Here is a 22,140-nt window from a genome sequence, read left to right on the forward strand (position 1 = left end):
GACATTCCAACTTACCAAAACTTATATTTCTGGGTTATATTACATAGTTTAACTCACCTTAGTGGAAAATAGACAAATGAAGGAAAAATATCTGGAGGTAAAAATACCTATATTTTGTTTTTATTATTCATCTAAGTTTCATCCAGGAATATTCTGTATCATTTTAGGGAAAGAGATACCAACATCTCCAACTTTTCTTCTGAATCGTACATTCTATAATGTAGTAATTATATGAATGTTATGTCCTTATATTTTAGTTATGTAGACTTCAAAATTGGGTATTTTAAATGATACCAAAGATATGGAAAAAGTAATATAAAAGTATCTATAAGTCTGTTATTGGTGTAGACGAATGCTTGTGATTTTTGCACATTGATTTTATATCCTGAGACTTTGCTGAAGTTGCTTATCAGTTTCAGGAGTTTTTGGGCTGAGGCGATGGGGTCTTCTAGGTATACTATCATGTCGTCTGCAAATAGAGACAATTTGGCTTCCACCTTTCCTATTTGAATACACTTTATTTCTTTTTCTTGCCTGATTGCTCTGGCTAGAACTTCCAGTACTATATTGAATAGGAGTGGTGAGAGAGGGCATCCTTGTCTAGTGCCAGATTTCAAAGGGAATGCTTCCAGTTTTTGCCCATTCAGTATGATATTGGCTGTTGGTTTGTCATAAATAGCTTTTATTACTTTGAGATACGTTCCATCGATACCGAGTTTATTGAGGGTTTTTAGCATAAAGGGCTCTTGAAATTTGTCAAATGCCTTCTCTGCGTCAATTGAGATAATCATGTGGTTTTTGTTTTTGGTTCTGTTTATGTGGTGAATTACGTTGATAGACTTGCGTATGTTGAACCAGCCTTGCATCCCCGGGATGAATCCTACTTGATCATGATGAATAAGTTTTTTGATTTGCTGTTGCAATCGGCTTGCCAATATTTCATTGAAGATTTTCGCATCTATGTTCATCATGGATATTGGCCTGAAGTTTTCTTTTCTTGTTGGGTCTCTGCCGGGTTTTGGTATCAGAATGATGTTGGTCTCATAAAATGATTTGGGAAGGATTCCCTCTTTTTGGATTGTTTGGCATAGTTTTAGAAGGAATGGTACCAGCTCCTCTTTGTGTGTCTGGTAGAATTCGGCTGTGAACCTGTCTGGACCTGGGCTATTTTTTGTGTGGTAGGCTCTTAATTGCTGCCTCAACTTCTGACCTTGTTATTGGTCTATTCATAGTTTCAGCTTCCTCCTGGTTTAGGCTTGGGAGGACACAGGAGTCCAGGAATTTATCCATTTCTTCCAGGTTTACTAGTTTATGTGCATAGAGTTGTTTGTAATATTCTCTGATGATAGTTTGAATTTCTGTGGAATCTGTGGTGATTTCCCCTTTATCATTTTTTATTGCATCTATTTGGTTGTTCTCTCTTTTATTTTTAATCAACCTGACTTAAAGAAAGCCAAATCAAGAACGAACTGCCATTCACAATTGCTACAAAAAGAATAAAATACCTTGGAATACAACTCACAAGGAACGTAAGGGACCTCTTCAAGGAGAACTACAAACCACTGCTCAACGAAATCAGAGAGGACACAAACAGATGGAGAAACATTCCATGTTCATGGTTAGGAAGAATTAATATCGTGAAAATGGCTATACTACCCAAAGTAATTTACAGAATCAACGCTATACCCATCAAGCTACCATTGACTTTCTTCACAGAACTGGAAAAAACCATCATGAACTTCATATGGAGCCAAAAGAGAGCCCGCATAGCCAAGTCAATTCTAAGCAAAAAGAGCACAGCAGGGGGCATCACACTACCGGATTTCAAACTATACTACAAGGCTACAGTAATCAAAACAGCATGGTACTGGTACCAAAACAGAGATATAGACCAATGGAACAAAACAGAGGCACCAGAGGCAACACAGCATACATACAACTATACAATCTTTGATAAACCTGACAAAAACAAGCAATGGGGCAAGGATTCCATGTTTAACAAATGGTGTTGGGAAAACTGGCTAGCCATGTGCAGAAAGCAGAAACTGGACCCCTTCCTGAAACCTTACACTAAAATTAACTCCAGATGGATTAAAGACTTAAACATAAGACCTGGCACCATAAAAACCCTAGAAGGAAATCTAGGCAAAACTATCCAGGACATAGGAGTAGGCAAGGACTTCATGAACAAAACACCAAAAGCATTGGCAACAAAAGCCAAAATAGACAAATGGGACCTAATGAAACTCCACAGCTTCTGCACGGCAAAAGAAACAGTCACTAGAGTGAATTGGCAACCAACAGAATGGGAAAAAATTTTTGCAGTTTACCCATCTGACAAAGGGCTGATATCCAGAATTCACAAAGAACTCAAACAGATTTACAGGAAAAAAACAAACAAGCCCATTCAAAAGTGGGCAAAGGATATGAACAGACACTTTACGAAAGAAGACATATATGAGGCCAACAATCATATGAAAAAATGCTCATCGTCACTGGTCATCAGAGAGATGCAAATCAAAACCACATTGAGATACCATCTCACGCCAGTTAGAATGGCGATCATTAGAAAATCTGGAGACAACAGATGCTGGAGAGGATGTGGAGAAAAAGGAACACTTTTACACTGTTGGTGGGAGTGTAAATTAGTTCAACCATTGTGGAAGACAGTGTGGCGATTCCTCAAGGCCTTAGAAATAGAAATTCCATTTGACCCAGCAATCCCATTACTGGGTATATATCCAAAGGACTATAAATCGTTCTACTATAAGGACACATGTACACGAATGTTCATTGCAGCACTGTTTACAATAGCAAAGACCTGGAATCAACCCAAATGCCCATTGATAATAGACTGGCTTGGAAAAATGTGGCACATATACACCATGGAATATTATGAAGCAATCTGAAATGATGAGTTTGTGTCGTTTGTAGGGACATGGATGAATCTGGAGAACATCATCCTCAGCAAACTGACACAAGAACAGAAAATGAAATACCGCATATTCTCACTCATAGGTGGGTGATGAAAAATGAGAACACATGGACACAGAAAGGGGAGTACTAAACACTGGGGTCTATTGCAGGGAAAAGGGGAGGGCCAGTGGGAGGGGGAGGTGGGGAGGGATAGCCTGGGAGAAATGCCAAATGTGGGTGAAGGGGAGAAGGGAATCAAAGCACACTGCCATGTGTGTACCTACGCAACTGTCTTGCATGCTCTGCTCATGTACCCCAAAACCTAAAATCCAATAAAAAATTTTTTTAAAAAAAGTATCTTAAATTGATTATCCTCAAGAAGTTTGCAATCTTTCTAAGGTAGATGTCCCAATAAAGAAACAATTCAGAATAGAAAAGAATCAAGTCCTTAACTGTGAGGAAGACTACTCTTGGATCTAAGACAGAATTGCATGGAAGGCCTCCAGGAAGAAACACTACCTCAGAACTGGAAAGATGCTTAGGATACAAATAATTGAGGAAAATGATACCAGGGTTGTGGCAATGAAAAGAAGCAAAGGCACAATGTTGTAATGGTCATTAGAAGACCTGATTAATCAGAGAGGAGTCAGGCTTCTGTGTAGTAGGTAATAAATTTGAGTGATGTGATGGCTAACTTTATGTCAATTTAACTGGGGCATAGGATGCCTAGCTATTTTGTTAAACATTTCAAAGGGTGTGTCTTTGAAGGAGTTTCTGGATGAGATCAGCATTTGAATCAGTAGGCTGAGTAAAGAAGATCTGCTCTTATTAATGTGAGTGATATGATCCCATTTACTGAGGTCCAAATTAACACAAAGACATAAAGGAAGAGAGAATTCACACCATCGTTGTGCCTGATTGTTGAACTGGGACATCAGTTTTCTCCCATTCTCTGAGACTGGCACCAGCTCTCCTGGCTCTCAGGGCTTTGAACTCAGACTGGAATTTCTATCTCTGTCTCTCACAGGTCTCCAGCTTGCTGTCTGCAGATCCTAGCAACTTCTCAACCTCCATAATTGTGTAAGCTATAATAAATAAATGGGATATGTGTAGAACGTGTGTGTGGTGTGTGTGTGTGTGTGTGTTTCATTGGTTTTCTCTCTCTGAAAAATCCTCTGAAAAGTGTAGAGGTGGAGCTAAGACTGATACAAATGATACTATTGATATTAATGACATGAGTACATGCATAATCAAACCTGAATGAGAAAGGTTATGCTGAGAAGCCTTTCAGAGAAAAATCAAGAGTTGAATTAGATGCACATTAGTGGTGGCAAGAATTTTATTAAAACATTAGAAATAAATAAAACCCTCCAAAGAGCACAGCTAACCAAATGAAAAGGTTTGTTTATTAGTAGCAGATCAACTGTGTGATGTTGCAATGTGTTCTCCAGATCCATAGTTCTTTTAATGTACACCTGTAATTAATTTACTTGTTTAGTACAACCCATTCTTGTCAATGTTTATTTTAGACTATAAATCTAAAATAGAATAGGGTTTACAGTATTTATCCTGTTGTACATATCAAATAAATATTCAGAACATTTTATGTGAGTATGTGAAATTCTGAAACATGAGATTTTGAAATATTTCAGGAATGTTTCTCATATTCAGAATATATATCTGTTTATTCGTTCAGTAATATTTGTCAGACCCAATTTCCCTGTTGCCATTTTTTTTCTCCCATAGTCAAAATAACAGTAAGGAAGTAGCAAAGCAGTGAGGCTCTATAAATAAAATTATTTCTGAGGCAACATCTTGGTGCTGGGTGAACAATTAGGCACTTAAGTGGCATATGCTGAATGAACAGAGAGACCTCATGTTTCAAATTTTCATGGGTCAGACAATTTCACCTGTGAAGTCATCAGAAAGGTAGTTAAGGCAGTTATAAATAGTTTCACTTCATCTTACATATTATAATAATTTGACAACAAATTAATAAGACCTTTGTAAAATAAGTAAATAAATAGCAATCAAAATTGCAGGTGTTTGACTAGACTATCTGGAAGTTGCTTCTCCTAAGGTTTCTCTGCCTGTGCTTCCAGTTTTATTTCAAAGTTATCCAACAGGCATAAGAATCAAAGGATAGTAACCATCTGTCTGGATCATAGGAGATCCTGTATTTGAACTCTAGAGAAGTTCACGTGTATTTATATGTTGTGTATTCTACAGAGATATCTTATGAAGACACTCTGTAATAAGCAATTAATATGTCTCTTTAGAACATAAGCATAACTGTATATATAATTACCATATCGATCATTTTAAGGTGGATATGTTTGAATTTAGGCAACATGAACCTATATAACACCAATTAAATATTAGATATAAAGTATAATTGAAAAATTAAATAATTCTTAAAACAACATACTTTATATTAAAAAGGATAAATTATGCATATGCTTATGCAACAAATAATATATTAAAGTGGACTTTCCCCATTTAAACTGCAAATATTTTATTGCAACTCTTAATCAATAAACAACACTCTTTGCAATTGAGTGTTTTACCTCCATTTTTAGTAGTTTCATTTATTAAACATGCATACAATGACAGCTACATACCCTATTAAAAATTTTTTTATTATGCCTCTCTAACATCCATCTTCACCTTTTCTGGTAACAGAAAATCTAATGTCTTTAGGAATCACCTCTCTGATATTTTTGACCTATAACTGCTTTCTCAAACTCTCTTTTTAAATTGCAGCTATTAATCTATGTTAATAATTTCTTTATTTGCTTTATTTTGCCTCTATATTTTCTTCACACCATTATTATCAAAAAGTGTTGTTGTTCATCTCTCTCCATTTAAAAATAATGGGGGCTGGGCATGGTGGCTTAAGCCTGTAATCCCAGCACTTTGGAAGGCCAAGGAGTATGGAGAACCTGAGATCAGGAGTTCGAGACCAGCCTGGTAAACATGAAGAAACTCTATCTGTACTAAAAATACAGAATTAGCTGGACATGGTGGTGCATGTCTGTAATCCCAGCTACTCAGGAGGCTGAGGCAAGAAAATTTCTTGAACCCAGGGGGTGGAGGTTGCAGTGAACGAAGATCATGCCACTGCCTTCCAGTTTAGGTGACAGAGTGAGACTCCATCTCAAAAAGAATAAAAATAAAAATAATGGGGAACACTTAGGTCAGTGACTTTTGGAAATCAAAGAGATTAAAAAATTCTTGTAATCTTAATTTTAATAATGAAAAAGAACATACACACAGCACAGCAGAGAGTAAATATATTCATTAGAGAAAAAATGAAGAAAAATATAACCTAGATGTTGCCTATTTAGCGTGTGAAGCCAACTGTAATCCACTAATTCTCATTCAACTTAGGGGAGTTTAATGTTTTCAATAATGGTTGGAATGAAAGAAAATGGGAGATTTGGTGAAGTGGAAAAAAAATTGCCAACTACCACTCAAGCTACAAATAGTTGTCCTCATTCCTTTTACTCTTTTTAAGAAACATTTTGAAAAGTCCAAATTACTAAAAATCATTCTATCGAACTAGGAAATGATCAAGTAGAGGTCCATTTGCCCAGATCATGTAACAATCTAAAGAAAGTTTGGAAGCTGTTTTTGAGCATAGTAAAAGGGGAATCAGAGTGAAATCCAGAATAGAATAGCTTTAATACAGTCCACCTGTAATGGAGGGAGAGCCGTTTCAGAAAAGTTTGAGAAAGTATTACAATTTCCTTGTATTTAATGTTTTTCTGTGTGATCTCTGACCTCTACTTTACCCAACATACCTTCCTGGAGGGCTTAATAAAAAAAAAAAAATCTGCCAAATGCTGGAAGAAGCAAAGACAAAAAATATAGATATCCTTTCTAAAAGAGCCTAAAATTGAAAAATGGGGCTTTCATACTATTTATTCATTGATTCAACAATTAAATACCTAATTGCTAAAGATTCAGAAGTAAAGGAAGATGCATTTTAAGGTTTCTACCATGAGAGAATTCAATTAGTAGGAGCTCTCCAGGGGTAAAAAATACATATAAAAGAAAGTTTTAGAGATAAGAAAATATGATAGAGAATGATAGTAGATAGAATGAAAATTTCTGTCCAGTGGGAGGAGAATGATCAATTAAGGTGGCAAATTTAGTAAGGCAGTTATAAAATAACATGGATACTTAAGCAGCAGCAGCAGTAGCTTTGTAAAAATAAAGCTGCTCAACCAGAATCCATGTGAACATATAGACGAACCTCATTAGCACCTAATTTGAGGAAAAGGGAAAAAAATCCATTATAAGTTTCAAATCTATAGTTGCCACAGAATTTTCATTTTTGAACTAGGAAATTAAAAAAAAATAGGTTTCTACAGTTTCCAGTTAACCATGTGTTTATTTACACATCCTACAAAAACTTGATCAAAGATGAAAGAAGTAAATACAAATAAATAGTGGAAAATGGAAACAAAATCTTGACACAATATAAATGGTTTAATTAAAGATAATTTATTTAAGAGACTACTTACATATGTGAGGGCATACTAAGGGGTACAATAATGAAAAATGAGTACCCAGGAACCAGAGGAGTGAGATATTATTACCAACTGTAAGCCTAAAAAGTAAGAAGGAATGTGTCCTCGGGAGCCAGGAAAGGATTGGAGACATGAAAAGGAGCCTCTGGACAGCACTTGTGGCCATTGTGAAATGCAGTCATTGCAGAAATCTTAGCCAGTCAGAGACAGTGTGAAATAACTACTCCCATCTTGCTCATTGCCTTCTCATTCCTCAGGCCAGCATTTCCCATCAACCAAACCCAACTAGAAGCCAGAATGGAGGGGAGTTTGCTTGCTGCAATGAACAGAAGTCAACCTCTTGTGTTGTAGAGAAAAGTAAAGAAAGACAGAAAACTGATCTGGGAACACAGAGCATGACAGAGATTAGCCAACACACAAGGAATAACAGACTTCAGCTTTATCTTTCCTTGATCTGTGAATTTGTAATCTGTCATATTGGCTAGACTGAACTACATTTCCCAGAATTTCATTTTGCATGTTTCCAGTTAGAGTGGGCCATGAGAGAATTCTTTGGGAGAACATAGAGAAAAGATATCCCATTATATGCCCACAATATGACTGACCATTATACTGGGTAAAGTATAAATAAGGTTACAGAAATTAAACCTCCCATTTGGAAAATAGGGTACTTCACAGCAATTGTCCAAACTCTTCTGGACAAGAACCCAGAAAGTGGAGATTGCAGTGAGCTGAGATCACGTCACTGCACTCCAACCTGGGTAACAGAGGGAGACTGCAGTTCAAAAAGAACAAATAAAAATAATAGGGAACAATTATGTCAATGGTTTTTATAAATCAAAGAGATTCAAATATTTCATAATCTAATTTTAATAATGAAAGTGAGCACAGACAGAGCACAACAGAGAGTAGGAATATTCATTAGAGAAAATAAAACAAAGAAAAAGATAACCTATGTTGCCTGTTTAATGAGTAAAGCCAAGTTTAATCTGCTAATTCTCATTCAAGTCAAGGGAGTTTAAGTGTTTTAAATAATGGTTGGAATGAAAGAAACTCCATTCCCCACCAGTGGAGAAAATTCCTTGACTTTCCTATCAGCTACTTGACTGTAGCTGGCATTACAGCTTGGATCTCTCTTAGAGACTGCATTGCTTTTATAGCTCTCTTTCTGCTTGTGCAACTTAGGGATCCTTTAGAGGTGACCTGATCACAGCTTCTCTTTACCAAGCTTGTGGTTTCTCTAGTAATCTAATTGCCTCAAAAATACAATAGGAATTTAGTCCCCTTGCTTTTTATCACTTGTATATTTAAGTAAGCACAGACCATACTCTCTCAAGATATAATTTATAAACTGGGTAAGTCAGATCTTTTAACTTTTTGGCCTCTGATCTGTGCCATATGCATCTCTTATGAAACAATAGGCTTGGGTGAAAATTCAACACCACTCGTATGATCTTTGGGCTATATCTATCACAGGCTGAGAAATCTGATTCCTTCAGTTGGTAAAAAAGAATCAGTAGGCTTTGTTTCCTTTTCACATTTGACATCCCAAATTGTCCAACTCTCAGTCAACCTACATTGCAAGCTGTAAGCAGAAAGAGCTTCACAAGTAGGCTAATCTATCTTCACTTTCTCCATATACAATATTAAGAAAATAAAACATTATTAATATCTGCTAGATCTCATGTAGCTCATTGTCTGTCTTCCAATGTATGGCAGGCAACAGTTTATTAGATATTATTCCTTGGCGTAATCTTATGCCAACTTTTCAGCTTTTAATATTTGTTCCCTCACTGCGGTACTGTTTCCAATATACCAAAGTCATATATTTATAGCTCTATCCCATACGGCATCCACTTTTGACTTTAGAAATACAAAGGGAAATTTACCAAAATATACATGTAAAAGTATTTAAAGTTGCTTATCAGAAGCAAAACTCAGAAATAGAAAAATCTATTTGTCATTTTTTTACCTCATATAAAATATTAAATAAAATAATACACTTCTGTATATAAATTCAGCCTACGTTAACAGGAGCCAACACAGCCCCAAAGATCAGACTTAAATGTATACACAAACATAAATTTTGCCCAATTCATGTAAAACTGATTGTAGTGATGGTAGACAATGGTAGTATTGTCTAGGGGAGTGGTTCTTATTTGGGACCACCCCCTGCAGTGGCCATTTGGCAATGTCCATAGACACTTTTGTTAATAACGACTGGGAGTGAGGGTGTGCTACTGGTAGCTACTGAATGAAAGTCAGAAACTCTGCTAAATATTCCATAATGCACCAGAGAGTTGCCGCCCTACCATACCCACAACAAAGTATTATCCAGTCCAAATGTCAAGTGCTGAGGGTGACAAATTCTAGTCTAGACCCCTGGACAAATAGGACAAAACCTGTGGGTAGCAGCTATAAAACCATAAACATGGCACCCCTAACCTCCATGTTGACCAAACAAATGGCGGATATCTTGGGACAGCAGAACATACAAATAGAAGCTATGATTCTGACAATAGAGCCCTTAGCATGGAAGTAGAAGATGGAAAGACTCTTCTATATCTTTGGAGGGATTCATATGACTGCCTATATGGCTGGCCTTGTAAGTCTTACATCACAAATAATACTAGTCCCAGAATCTGCCAAAGTTTCCTTCAACATTAATATATTAATTGGTTTGATTAGATGAGAGGCATTGAATTAACATAAAATCCCATCAGTTCGATGTAGGAAAAAAAAATACTGCAAGCATTTGTTCCACTGATGGTAGATCAGTTACTTACTGGAGACTGATTAGTAAAGTAATAAAGGGGAAGAAAAACAATTATTTTGATGGATAGATGAACTCCAGAGTATATATACTAATTTAGTTACTTAATTTTCATTACACTTATGAAAAACTAGAATTTCATACTATGCATATTTCTTTGGGGAGTTTCATTTTTAATTAGATAAGACGAGCTCGCGCTTTTCCCCCTGCTGAAATGATGTAAAAACTCACTGTGTATGTGTACATGCATGCTCACAGAGAAGTAGGCTTCTGTATAAACAATTTCTATTTCTTCACACACACACAGATGAGTCTTCAGTGCAACACAACTACATAAGACAAAACAAAGGGACATAAGAAATTATTGCCTAGTAAGGGAATTTATCTATTAAATTAAACATTTTTCTCCTTTCTCTGAGAGTTTCGTTTTAATTTTGTTTACATGATTTTATATCTTCTTTTAAGTAAAAAATTAACATTAAGTTAGGATTTAAGAAACAAAATACAGGTGATGATTTAAGATATAAACTATTGTTCCTAGAGTACTTTTTCAGAAACAAAGGGAAGTCCTTTTTTTTTTTTTTTAACTTTTTCCAAGACAGAATAGAGACAGAAGAAAGTCTTTTTAAAAGAGCAATTTGTTTATTTTAATAGAATCCTGGTGGGATGGTAAAATGGCCAACTAATGTCACTTGCTAAAATGATATTAACCATGTGAAACTAAATACACTCTCACAGATTTTAAAATGGAGGGTTTTCTTAAAAAGTAAATGAAAATCTTAAAGATCTAGAATGTCATCAGTAAATCTCAAAAACAATTTAACAAAGCACATTTCACGTTTTATATAATTAAACATCATTTATATACTTTTTTTTCAAAAAAGCAATACTTTGTATTATCTTGGCTACACACACACATTTAAAGGACTGAAGGGATGATGACCAAAGAGTGATGCAAATGGGGAAGAAAGGAGCAGGGAAGGACCTGGGACTGGGATGTGACTGGGTAAAATGGAGAATCATCTTTAGTTGTAATGTTTGACTTTATTTATTAAAACTATTTAAATAAAGGATGAAATGTTAATTATGTGTGAAGTGTGCAAAGGTGTTTGCCATATTGTTTTTTGAATACTGTGCTTTTAAATTTCACAAAATAAAAATTATAATTAAAAATTAAGCAGGAGAGAAAGTGTTTGAGATATAAATGTAAATATTCAAAGACCAACAAAAAAAAATCAGACTCATAACGTAGTTAAGGGTTCACACAACCACACATAGTCCTGTGTGGACTATGTCATATTAAAGACAGAGGGCCAAGAATCAAAGGAAGAGATATAAGCAAGATGGTTTACAAGAAATAGGCTTTGTGAACATGGCAACAAATTTGGATGTTTTCTTAAAGACAATCAGAAGGCACAAAAGAAAGTTAGGTAGGAGTAAAGTTATCAAAATTATGTATTATGAAGTTGTACAGGGAACAATATGAAAGAAGACGAGGAAAAATAAGAACTAAGGTTGGTAAATTTAAATGGCTATTACCTTAGTCTAAGAAGGAATAATAAAGTGCTTAAGTAAGAGAGTGTCGGTCGAATAAGAAGGAAGAAATTGATGTTTCTTAACTAAGGGCACAGCAGTGGAATAGAAGAAAAGAAATTTATAAAATTTAATTGAAAGAAATTGGTGAATATATTGTGACAAAGACAAGAGCATCCAGGATGCCTTCGTTTCAGGTTAGGGAAACTTGGTGAACTTTGGAAAAAGACATACAAACAAAAAATATAAAATACTAAATTGGTTTTGTGGGGAAAAGCATGCTGACTTTTTAAACTTGGGGGGTACTAATATTTTTTCTTCATTGGCTGTTAGTCCATTCTTTTTTTATTCTCACTGTTCCCTTTTATGAGGCTGTTAATTACATTGTCCACATATTTCTAACACTCTTCTAACAGATTTCCTCACCTCTAATTTTTACAACTCCCATGCCAATTGACACACTACTGTCAGATTACTTTTTCTAAACTACTCCCTTTCACTCATTCAAGGTTGAATTCATAGTACACGGGAAGTTCCTAAGGAGAAAGAACACCAGAATATATTCCGTTTGCATAACTAAAGCCCAGTGGAGATTATACGAACATTTAGGAAGAAGACTGCCAGATGAGAAAGAAAAACATATGTTGAGTTTTGTTCAGAATTTCAGGCATATCCTAAAGATGGTGGTAAGCGATTGGATACTAATGAGTAAGCAGCATGGCCTATGTAGTGGGAAATATTGGCCTAATATAATCAGAGTAACATTTTCCAATATAACTTTTTCTATGCAGCCTTCATTAAAAAAATTATAAAAATATTACTTAGAAGAACAAAGGAAACCTAACACATGCAAATTGGATATCTCTGAAGAAGAAAACAGATATAATTTAAAATATGTATTTTAAAATGTACCAGAATACGTTTTCCTGATATGAAGAAAAATTTGAATCTGCATGTAGAGGGAGTGGATCTAATCAGAAAAAAAAAAAAATGATATAGTGCAATCTTGCCAAAGCATGTCTTCTTGAAGTTACTGCACTTCAAGAATATAGACTTACATAGGCATTCAGACAGTAAGGGAAAGTCAGTCATAAGAGGGTGATATGGTTTGGATTTGTGCCCCTGCCCAAATCTCATGTCAAGTTGAAAAAGGGGCCTGGTGGGAGGTGATTGGATCATGGGGTGGATTTCTGAGAGTTCTCTTGAGACCTGATGGCTTAAAAGTGTGTGGCACTCCCCCTTAGCTCTCTCTTTCTCTCTCTCTCTCCCTCCCCACCCCCCACCGCCTTCTTGGAAAGATATGCTTGCTTCCTCTTTGCCTTATGCTGTGATTCTACGTTTCCTGTAGCCTCCCAGTCATGCTTCCTGTTAAGCCTATGGAACTGTGAGTCAATTAAACCTCTTTTATTCATAAATTACCCCATCTTGGGTATTTTATTATTATTATTATTATTATTATTATTATTGTGGGTTTGGGGGGCTTTTTATCGAGGTGGAGTCCCACTCTGTCACCCAAGCAGCAGAGCAGTAAATGGAGTACCCACGGATTTTTTTAAAAAAGAAAAGGCTAGTGAATCATAAAAATCTCTTTTAAAGAAAGATATCAAAAATTTCAAAGCTCTAAAATTGATAAATCATTTTTAAAAATTTTGTAGTAGTGAGCATGGAATCCAGTTAAATAAGTCTAAGTAACTGGGGATTATGGTTACACAACTAAATGTAAATCTTATAGACCTTGACCTTACAAAAGTTAAATTTTTTTCAAGGAGTGATTCTTCCTTGCATCTATTCACTTTCTGCTATTAAAACAATGGGGAAATTAACACAGGTATATTTTCTTTCCTTCACCCTGGCTTTAGTCAAACTTCTAATTACCTTACATTTATTGGACACACAAACACACACACATACATACACACTTCAGAAAACACACCATGATTTTTAGAGGTGATATAGACCGTTTCCACATTAAGAAAGAGGGACATAGTTCTGCATTATCATCCCTCAAATTCCCTTGCCTTAATCACAGATAGTGCTTTACATTATTGTAAAGGCTGGTTTCAGTTTCTTGTAGAAAAGCTAGCTGCTGGTACACAAACAATGAAGCCTATAATACCTTTGCCAAATAATAGAGCCATTTGCCTCCATGGCTTCCTTACACAGAAGAGAAACTAGGCAGGATTGAAGGTTAAAACTATTTCTTTACTTTTTGCTAAATCACGCTCTGCTCACTGATCCTTATAATCTGAAGCTAGACATTTGGTTTCCTTCTTTCTACAAACAAAATCAAAGTGGGGCTTCATTTTTCCAGGTACACTTACAATGGTTTCTAATACTTTTGATGTAACGTTTTAAAGTATTAATTTTCTTCATGTACTGCCCCACAGAGTACAAAAAGTTATTTCCCTTGACTCTGTTCTATAAGCAATGAGGAATTTGATCAAGTGCATTAACCATTTGTGTTCCTTTCACTTTAGATGCAATTACAGTTTGAGATTCAAATTAGCATGTAAGATACTGAGTTTAATTAATTTTGTTGATTTTGAGATAAAGGTCACAGCTTAAAGAAAATTAGAAAGCAGACTATTGAAGAAAAATTAAAAATATAAATGTATGGACCTTCATAAACCTTAGAGATTTTCTGGAACAGATCATAATTTTAACACAGAGGGGATACACGAATTTACTTTTTATGAAGTCATTCAGTTACTCAGAACCTATGTTGTATCTCTGTGACATAATACAAACTGCTTAATATGTATTTCCTTGTTTCTAAGAATAGTAAATTGCTATCACATTGATAAACATTAATGACATTATCATTTATTTATAAATGACTGTATAATTTTATTATCATTATGCTGTTTTCCTCTCTCTAGTCTGACATTGTGTTCATTTGTACTCTCAAGCAAATATCTAATGAAGAAAATTGCCTAAGCATCACCAAATGTATTTAGTATTTTTCATTTAAGATTTAATATAGACATGTTCATCAATTAAGGAAGCCAAACATTCTCACGAAATATGTAACATATTTGTGGATCATCTTGTGTTTGCTACCTCAACTGAAAAAGCAGTTGAAACTTTTTAAGAGAAATGAGCTTTATGGCATAAAAAGCATTCTTGATAGACAGGCATTAAAAGCATGCTTGAAAGACATCCCTTAGAAAGTTAAATACTGTCTTTATTTTTCAATATATATCCAACCCAATAAAATGACAGCAGATTATATATTGATTTATCTCTAAAAATTTAATACCAATTATCTTGAGAATACAGACTAAATTGTTGCTATTTCAGATGTTTTTTATTTATTTTGCATGAAGAGTAGCATGTTGTAATTTAAACATTTAATTGCCAACTTTCTCTTCGTACACACCCAGTTCTACTTCCAAAGCAGACACACAAGCAGGAAAAGTACATCCCTTGACTGCATCATATGGAAAAATAATCTGTTCCTAGTATTGAATACGTAAAAAAGGAGCACAGAATATAAAAAATAGGAAACTTCCTGATGCTTCTTGTACAGGAGGATTCATTATTTCGTTTAAACTAAATTTCCTAAACTCAGTCCCTATATCTTGGACTACATCAGTTGTTATAAGACTTTCACATTTCATGGAGCAAGAAGTTATTAAAAGAAAATAAATTCAGAGCCCGGCATATTCAATATTTAATTTTGTTAGGTGGGAATATTAAAAACTCATTATTTCAATAACGATAGGACATTTTAACTCCAAAAAGATAGGATGGACGTAACTTTAGATTAACTTTAGAAACAGTTTATAGTTTTATACTAACATGTATAAAACACCATATTCAGTTTTCCTCATTCCACTCCAGACTCTTGAACATTCATCACGAGTGAAATCTACTTATGGTATAATATTAGAAATCACTGTTGTACTCCACACGGCATTTACCCCATACTGTCTTGTATGCATAATTTTTTAAATCAATTTTGTTTTATTTATCAAACTAATTCTGCTTTGTATCATTCACAACAGGGGTCCCTAACCCCCAAGCCACAGACCTGTACCAGTCTGTGTCCTGTTGGGAACTGGACCAAACAGCAGGAGGTGAGCTGCTGGTGAATGAGCATTGCAGCCTAAGCTCCATCTTCTGTCACATCAGTGGTGACATTAGATTCTCATAAGAGTGAGAACCCTATTGTAAATGGAGCATGTGAAGGATCTAGGTTTCACACACCTTATGAGAACTAACTCATGCCTGATAATCTGAGATAGAAGAATTTCATCTCAAAACCATCCCCTTTCCGATGCCTCACCATCCATGGAAAAACTGTCTTTCACAAAACCAGTCCCTGATGACAAACTGTTGGGAACAGCTGACCCACAAGACTTTGTCAGCTAATTCACTCATTTGTATATACCAACACAAAATACCAGAATAAAATGACTAGTGGGTTATCAATTAGACTTTTGTATACTTTTCTTTCTTACTAAGATGAACAAATCAAAGTTATTCTTAAGTAGGAATTTTCTAAATAATGTTAAAATATTTTAGTACATTATTACCAAAAAGGAAGTTTGGTGTGAAGAAATTATATTATATAAAGCAAGAGTATTCTTTTTTTTTTTTTAATTGTACTTTGGGCTCTGGGGTATATGTGTACATCCTGCATCCTGCAGGATTGTTGCATAGGTACATATATGCCACGGTGGTTTGCTGTCTCCACCCTCCCCAACCCCACTCTCCGTCTCCGACATCAGCCATTTCTCCCGGTGTTATCACTCCCTGTCCCCCTCCAGTGCCCCCTTCCCCTCCCCTCCACCCCTCTACCTAGACCTGGGAGTGTTGTTCCCTTCCCTGTGCCCAAGTGTTCTCATTGTTCATCACCTGCCTGTGAGTGAAAATATGTGGTGTTTGGTTTTCTATTCTTGTGTCAGTTTTCTGAGAATGATGGTTTCTAGATTCATCCATGTCTCTACAAAGGACAGGAACTCATTGTTTTTTTTATGGCTGCATAGAATTCCACGGTGTATATATGCCACATTTTCTTTGTCCAGTCGATCATCGATGGGCATTTGAGTTGGTTCCAGGTCTTTGCTATTGTAAACAGTGCCACATTATTTTAAAAGTTCTTAATCAATTTAATTGCTTACTGAAGTCCCTCAATCACGTCTAATAAAGGAATTTCTTAAAGTGACTTAATTATACTCTGTGTGACTGTAGAGCTTCTGATTGTTTGTTGCATTAAAAAGTAATTAATGACTAGCCCTAACCTGTCATGTAATTCACCTCATTCCTCTGCCATCTTTTTTTCAGATATTAATCCCTGAAAGAGTGCAAGTTTCTTATAAAATAGGCTTTTAAGTGTAAAGTCATTCAGTTTTATCAAATAAATTTATATTAAAGTATAATTTTATTTTATTTTATTTTTGCCAGCAGTGCTACTTTTAATTTATTTTTTCTTGAAAAAAAAAGAAAAGAGAGAAGGAAAGAAAGAAAAAAAAGGAGTGAAGGAGAGGAAGAAAAAGAGGGAGAAAACGGGAATGTTGCTTTATTCTAAAAATGGGTATTGAAAACCACTTTTATGCCAATAATTGTGCTTAATAATGGCCAATGAATATTTCATTTAAACTTATGAGTAGGTGCGATGTGGTACTGACAAGAACGTATATTTTATGTATTTAAAGTGGAGAGCTCTATATTAAGTTTTCTTTTTCCGGATCTGAGTTCAAGTCCTGGATATTCTTATTAATTTTCTGTCTTGTTGATCTATCTAATATTGATGTTGAAGTCTCCCACTATTATTGAGTGGGAGTCTAGGAAGTCTAAGTCTCTTTACAGGTCTTATGTATCTGGGTGTTAGTATCGTTAGCACTTCTTGTTGCATTGATCCTTTTACCACTATATCTTTGTTGCTTTGAAATCTATTTTATAAGAGGCGAAAATTGCAACTCCTGCTTTTTATTTATTTATTTATTTTTGCTCTCCATTTGGTTGATAAATCTTTCTCCATCCCTTTGTTTTGCGTCTTTTTACATAATTAAATTATAAAATTAAAAGTATAATTTTAATTTTAATACTGATTTTTTTTCCTTAGTATTTTGGGTCCTTGTACTTTTCATTTGCATTGCTACAACCTTATTAAGTGTCAAATATTTTATGTAACTCAGGAAAGCATTTCCCCAGAGTTGATGACAAGCTTTTAACTCTGACATGATTTGGAAATTAATATTGAAAGTTCAGTTACCTTCTTATGTTATTTTCAGGACAGTTGTGATTTTTCTAATTTTATCTTTGAACTCATATAGAGATTAGATTCTTAAGTCAAAAATAAGTAAATCCAATGAGTTTTAAGTTTTAGTATTAAGCATTTAGTCAACTCAAGTTTTATCCAAAAATTATAAAAATTTTTCTTAATATTACTGAAAATTCAGTAACTTAGCCAAATGCTGTTGAAAGGTCATCATTCTACTAAATATCTTACTCATGAATTTAACATTTCCCCACATTCCATGGTCATCACATGCAATTGGTACAACTGTTTACCGTGACTGCTAATCGTGTTATGGCTTTGATAGTACATGCTTACATATGAATTATTTTTGTATCATTTTACCTTTAAGAAGCCAGGTTTTTCAGTACTCTGTTACAGATTTTTTTAAATCCACTTATTTCTCAATTTTAAGATATATTTCACGTTTATTATTACACCATTGCGTGAATTAGCATACACAAACTTGGTATTATCCATATTTTTTGTTTTGTTTTTGAGACGGAGTTTCGCTCTTGTTACCCAGGCTGGAGTGCAATGGCGCTAACTCGGCTCACTGCAACCTCTGCCTCCTGGGTTCAGGCAATTCTCTTGCCTCAGCCTCCTGAGTAGCTGGGATTATAGGCACGTGCCACCGTGCCCAGCTAATTTTTTGTATTTTTTTTTTTTTTTTTTAGCAGAGACGGGGTTTCACCATGTTGACCAGGATGGTCTCGGTCTCTTGACCTCGTGATCCGCCCGCCTCGGCCTCCCAAAGTGCTGGGATGACAGGCATGAGCCACCGTGCCCGGCGGTATTACCCATATAAGCAATCTCCTACTCACATCATTAGCAGTGTCTAATTTTGTTGGAATGCTGACCCTCTTTGCATGTATGAACTCAAGAAAGTGTGAATACTTTTCCTTAAAAAATGTTTTAACCAACTATTGATTAACAAATAGTGTGATATATAAAGGTACAGGGTATACAGTAAATACTTTATACAATAAGAAGTACATATGCATGATATTAGTTAAACAATGTGAAACCACCATTCTCAGTCAAAAACTTGGTTCAGCCTAACAATTATCTAATCATCCCATTGGTACCACAGAGCAGAGATATGTAATCAGTGTACGTTAAGTGCTCTTTGTTTGATTCTTAAGTTTGCTACCCAAAGTTTAAAATGGAGCTTCCTTCATTATTCTGTAAATCACCTTCACTGGCCTTCCTTGAAGAAGAAATTGTAGTTTGTTTAAACTAAATCAAAAACATCATAAGTATCTCCATCTATGACAATGAAGTTGTAAAACTTTAGGTATCTATAAAACATGCTTACTTCTTTTGTGAATACCTACAGGGCTCAATTAGAAACTGTAGCAAGATTCAGATGGTAAGTTCCATGCATATAATATGACCTGAGTATGCCATTAAAACGTGATAATACAACGAAAGTGAAAAGAAACATACCTTCAATTAGAGAGTGCTTCATCACTTTTTGCGAAAGAAATACGAGCAATATATTCTGAGCAATTATAATTTGTTGTAATTTAAAGTAAAGTGACATTTTATAACTTTTTGCATAGTTTTAAGTTAGCCGTTTGGGAATTTATTCAATCCATTCTCCTAAGTATGACCCCTACTAATTTTAAGAAAGAAGCATATAGAACTTAAGAGTTAATTGGATTTGCTTTCAATATTATTTTAATTGAAAATATAATACAGTAATTGAAGGAGGAATTTAAGTTTTTTTCTAAATTCTTTTGAGTATGTTCTATTTATTTCCAAAAGTATATTTTCTACAAATTGTACATTGCCAGGTCCTAAAAAACCAAAGATTGTTTACTTTCAGAAACTTTAAACACTGCTGTAAATGCATAGAGTTCTCTGCAAAAATGAGATTAGCAGCTTCAGTATTGCAGTGTAACAATATTATCAAAATTATTACAGAAATCAATAATACTTTCATTTCCAGAACTAATCTGATGGTAAGATCTTGTTTATATAGATATTAAACAAATGCATTATTCACATTTTGTAAAGATTTTTAGAGGAAAAAAAGACTTTTTTAATTATCATATGGAAGTGGTATAATAAATGAGTATAATTTTTATTAACAGAGAGTTAATTTACATAAAACTAATGCTCATTGAATTATTGAATATGATAATATCTACATGCCTATTCCTGTTTGTCATATTTTGTGCCTTTTGGCGACATCAGAATTATAACAATTTGATTTATGCATTAAATTTAATGCATAATATGACAACATACAGATATGTATGCCTTACAGTGTATAATTTAAACATGATTGCTATATATTTCACCTATTCTCTCATGGCTTTACCGATTTCCTCTTGCAGCCAGAAATCACAATTAAAATGCAGGTTGCTAGATATGAATGTCTGTTTGAATTAATGAATATTTTCATAAAAATACTCCAACTATAAATGTTTTAAATACGTTGTCATAACACTCACCAAACTTACACATGACAGCTAGCATGTGTTACTGCCTTTTCATCTTAAATATTTGATGATTGCCTCTTTAAATCCAAGATTCATAACCCAAAGGCTTTCATTTTCTTACACCATGTGTAATTCAAAAGACATTTATTAGTACAGTACTCTTTTTATGCATCAACAAAATGTATCTGAAGGAAGCAATATATGGACTTCCCAGAATTTTGGACATTTTTAAGGTATTAATTATACATAACAATATTTTATAATATGTATACACTCTTTATATGCTTGCTCCCTCTCCATCCCAATGGAATAAAGATAGTATTTACAATAAAGATGATTCTGGTTAAACATTAAAAACTACAATACAACTGGAATCTCTTTTAAGTTACATTAAAAATGTGTAAACATGTCCTAACCTACCCACACTTTCAGGAAATGATTATAGTACACAGCTGCAATGTATGAGGTTCTGAGAAACACCAATGCCCTTCTAATAACTCCTTAACATGATGTCAGTTTTAAATTACAAATTTAAATTTAAAATGGATTTTTAAAAGGCAAATAAGGGTAACAGGTACAGGATCGTCATTTTTAGTATGTAAGAAGGAATTCAACTAATGATCGTCAGAACATTCTCTTAGTACATTTTGAATGAGAATTTCCCATTGATGGGTCACTCTCACTTGACCTTGGGTGTGCAGAAAGGTAGTTCACCATGGTAATCTTGGTCTTGATGCTTTCCATACAGTAAATCATTTCAGTCTCTTCATGTAATTCTTTTATTGACTGTGCAATTGAAATGTCATGCTTCACGAACAGAGAAGGTGGTAATTTCTTATGGGTGATTAAACCACCTTTCTAATATATGAACATGGATGAAGTTGTAGGCAACTATTTTAACACACACTGAGTTCATCATAATTTTCCTGTGTGTGTGTGTGTGTGTGTGTGTGTTGTTGTTGTTGTTGTTTATTTTTTTACATATCCTGGTCAACACATTTTACCCTAACACATTTTTTAATCTTTAAATATTTGTAGTATTTCAGTATACTATCAAATAACTGGTATTGTTTGATGAGTTACATAATGGTATTTCTACCTAGAAAAAATATATGTATTTATGTGCTTACATATAAGGCAAAGCTCTTGAAGTAATAGCAAAATTTTCAAAGGCAGGCAAGTTTTAAAAGGACAGTTTGGGCCTTAAGCCAAAACTGACATTCCACCTCTAATTATATGAAAATAAAAAGAATGTGTTTTAATGACAAATTATGAGAATATCATGAAAACCATACTTTCTTTAGAAAGCAAGAGTTACAAAATTGTTTTTTCTTTATGAACTGTTCACGTCAATCTCTGAAGACAATCATTCACTTATGCTTTTAAAATAAAATTCTGGGTTTTTTTGAAGCAAAATCTGTTCTATTATATGACTTTCACAATCACATCTGTCAAGATCCTAGCCCCCCTCAGCCCTCACATTTGTTGAAAATCTTGGCACGTCATCGGTTTCTCTATTCATAACAATTTCTGCCATAATCCTGGGAGGTTTTGAAAGCCAAATAAACTAGTCATACCAAATTCTGGCCTCCAAATTTCTTCAGCTCCTCATCTCCAGTGACCTTCTCTTTGGCCATCCACTCTCCCAAACAAATACTAAATTTTGGCATCCTTAAAACTATCCAAATC

Source organism: Callithrix jacchus, chromosome 16, assembly GCF_049354715.1.
Source record: "Callithrix jacchus isolate 240 chromosome 16, calJac240_pri, whole genome shotgun sequence".
Lineage (NCBI taxonomy): Eukaryota > Metazoa > Chordata > Mammalia > Primates > Cebidae > Callithrix > Callithrix jacchus.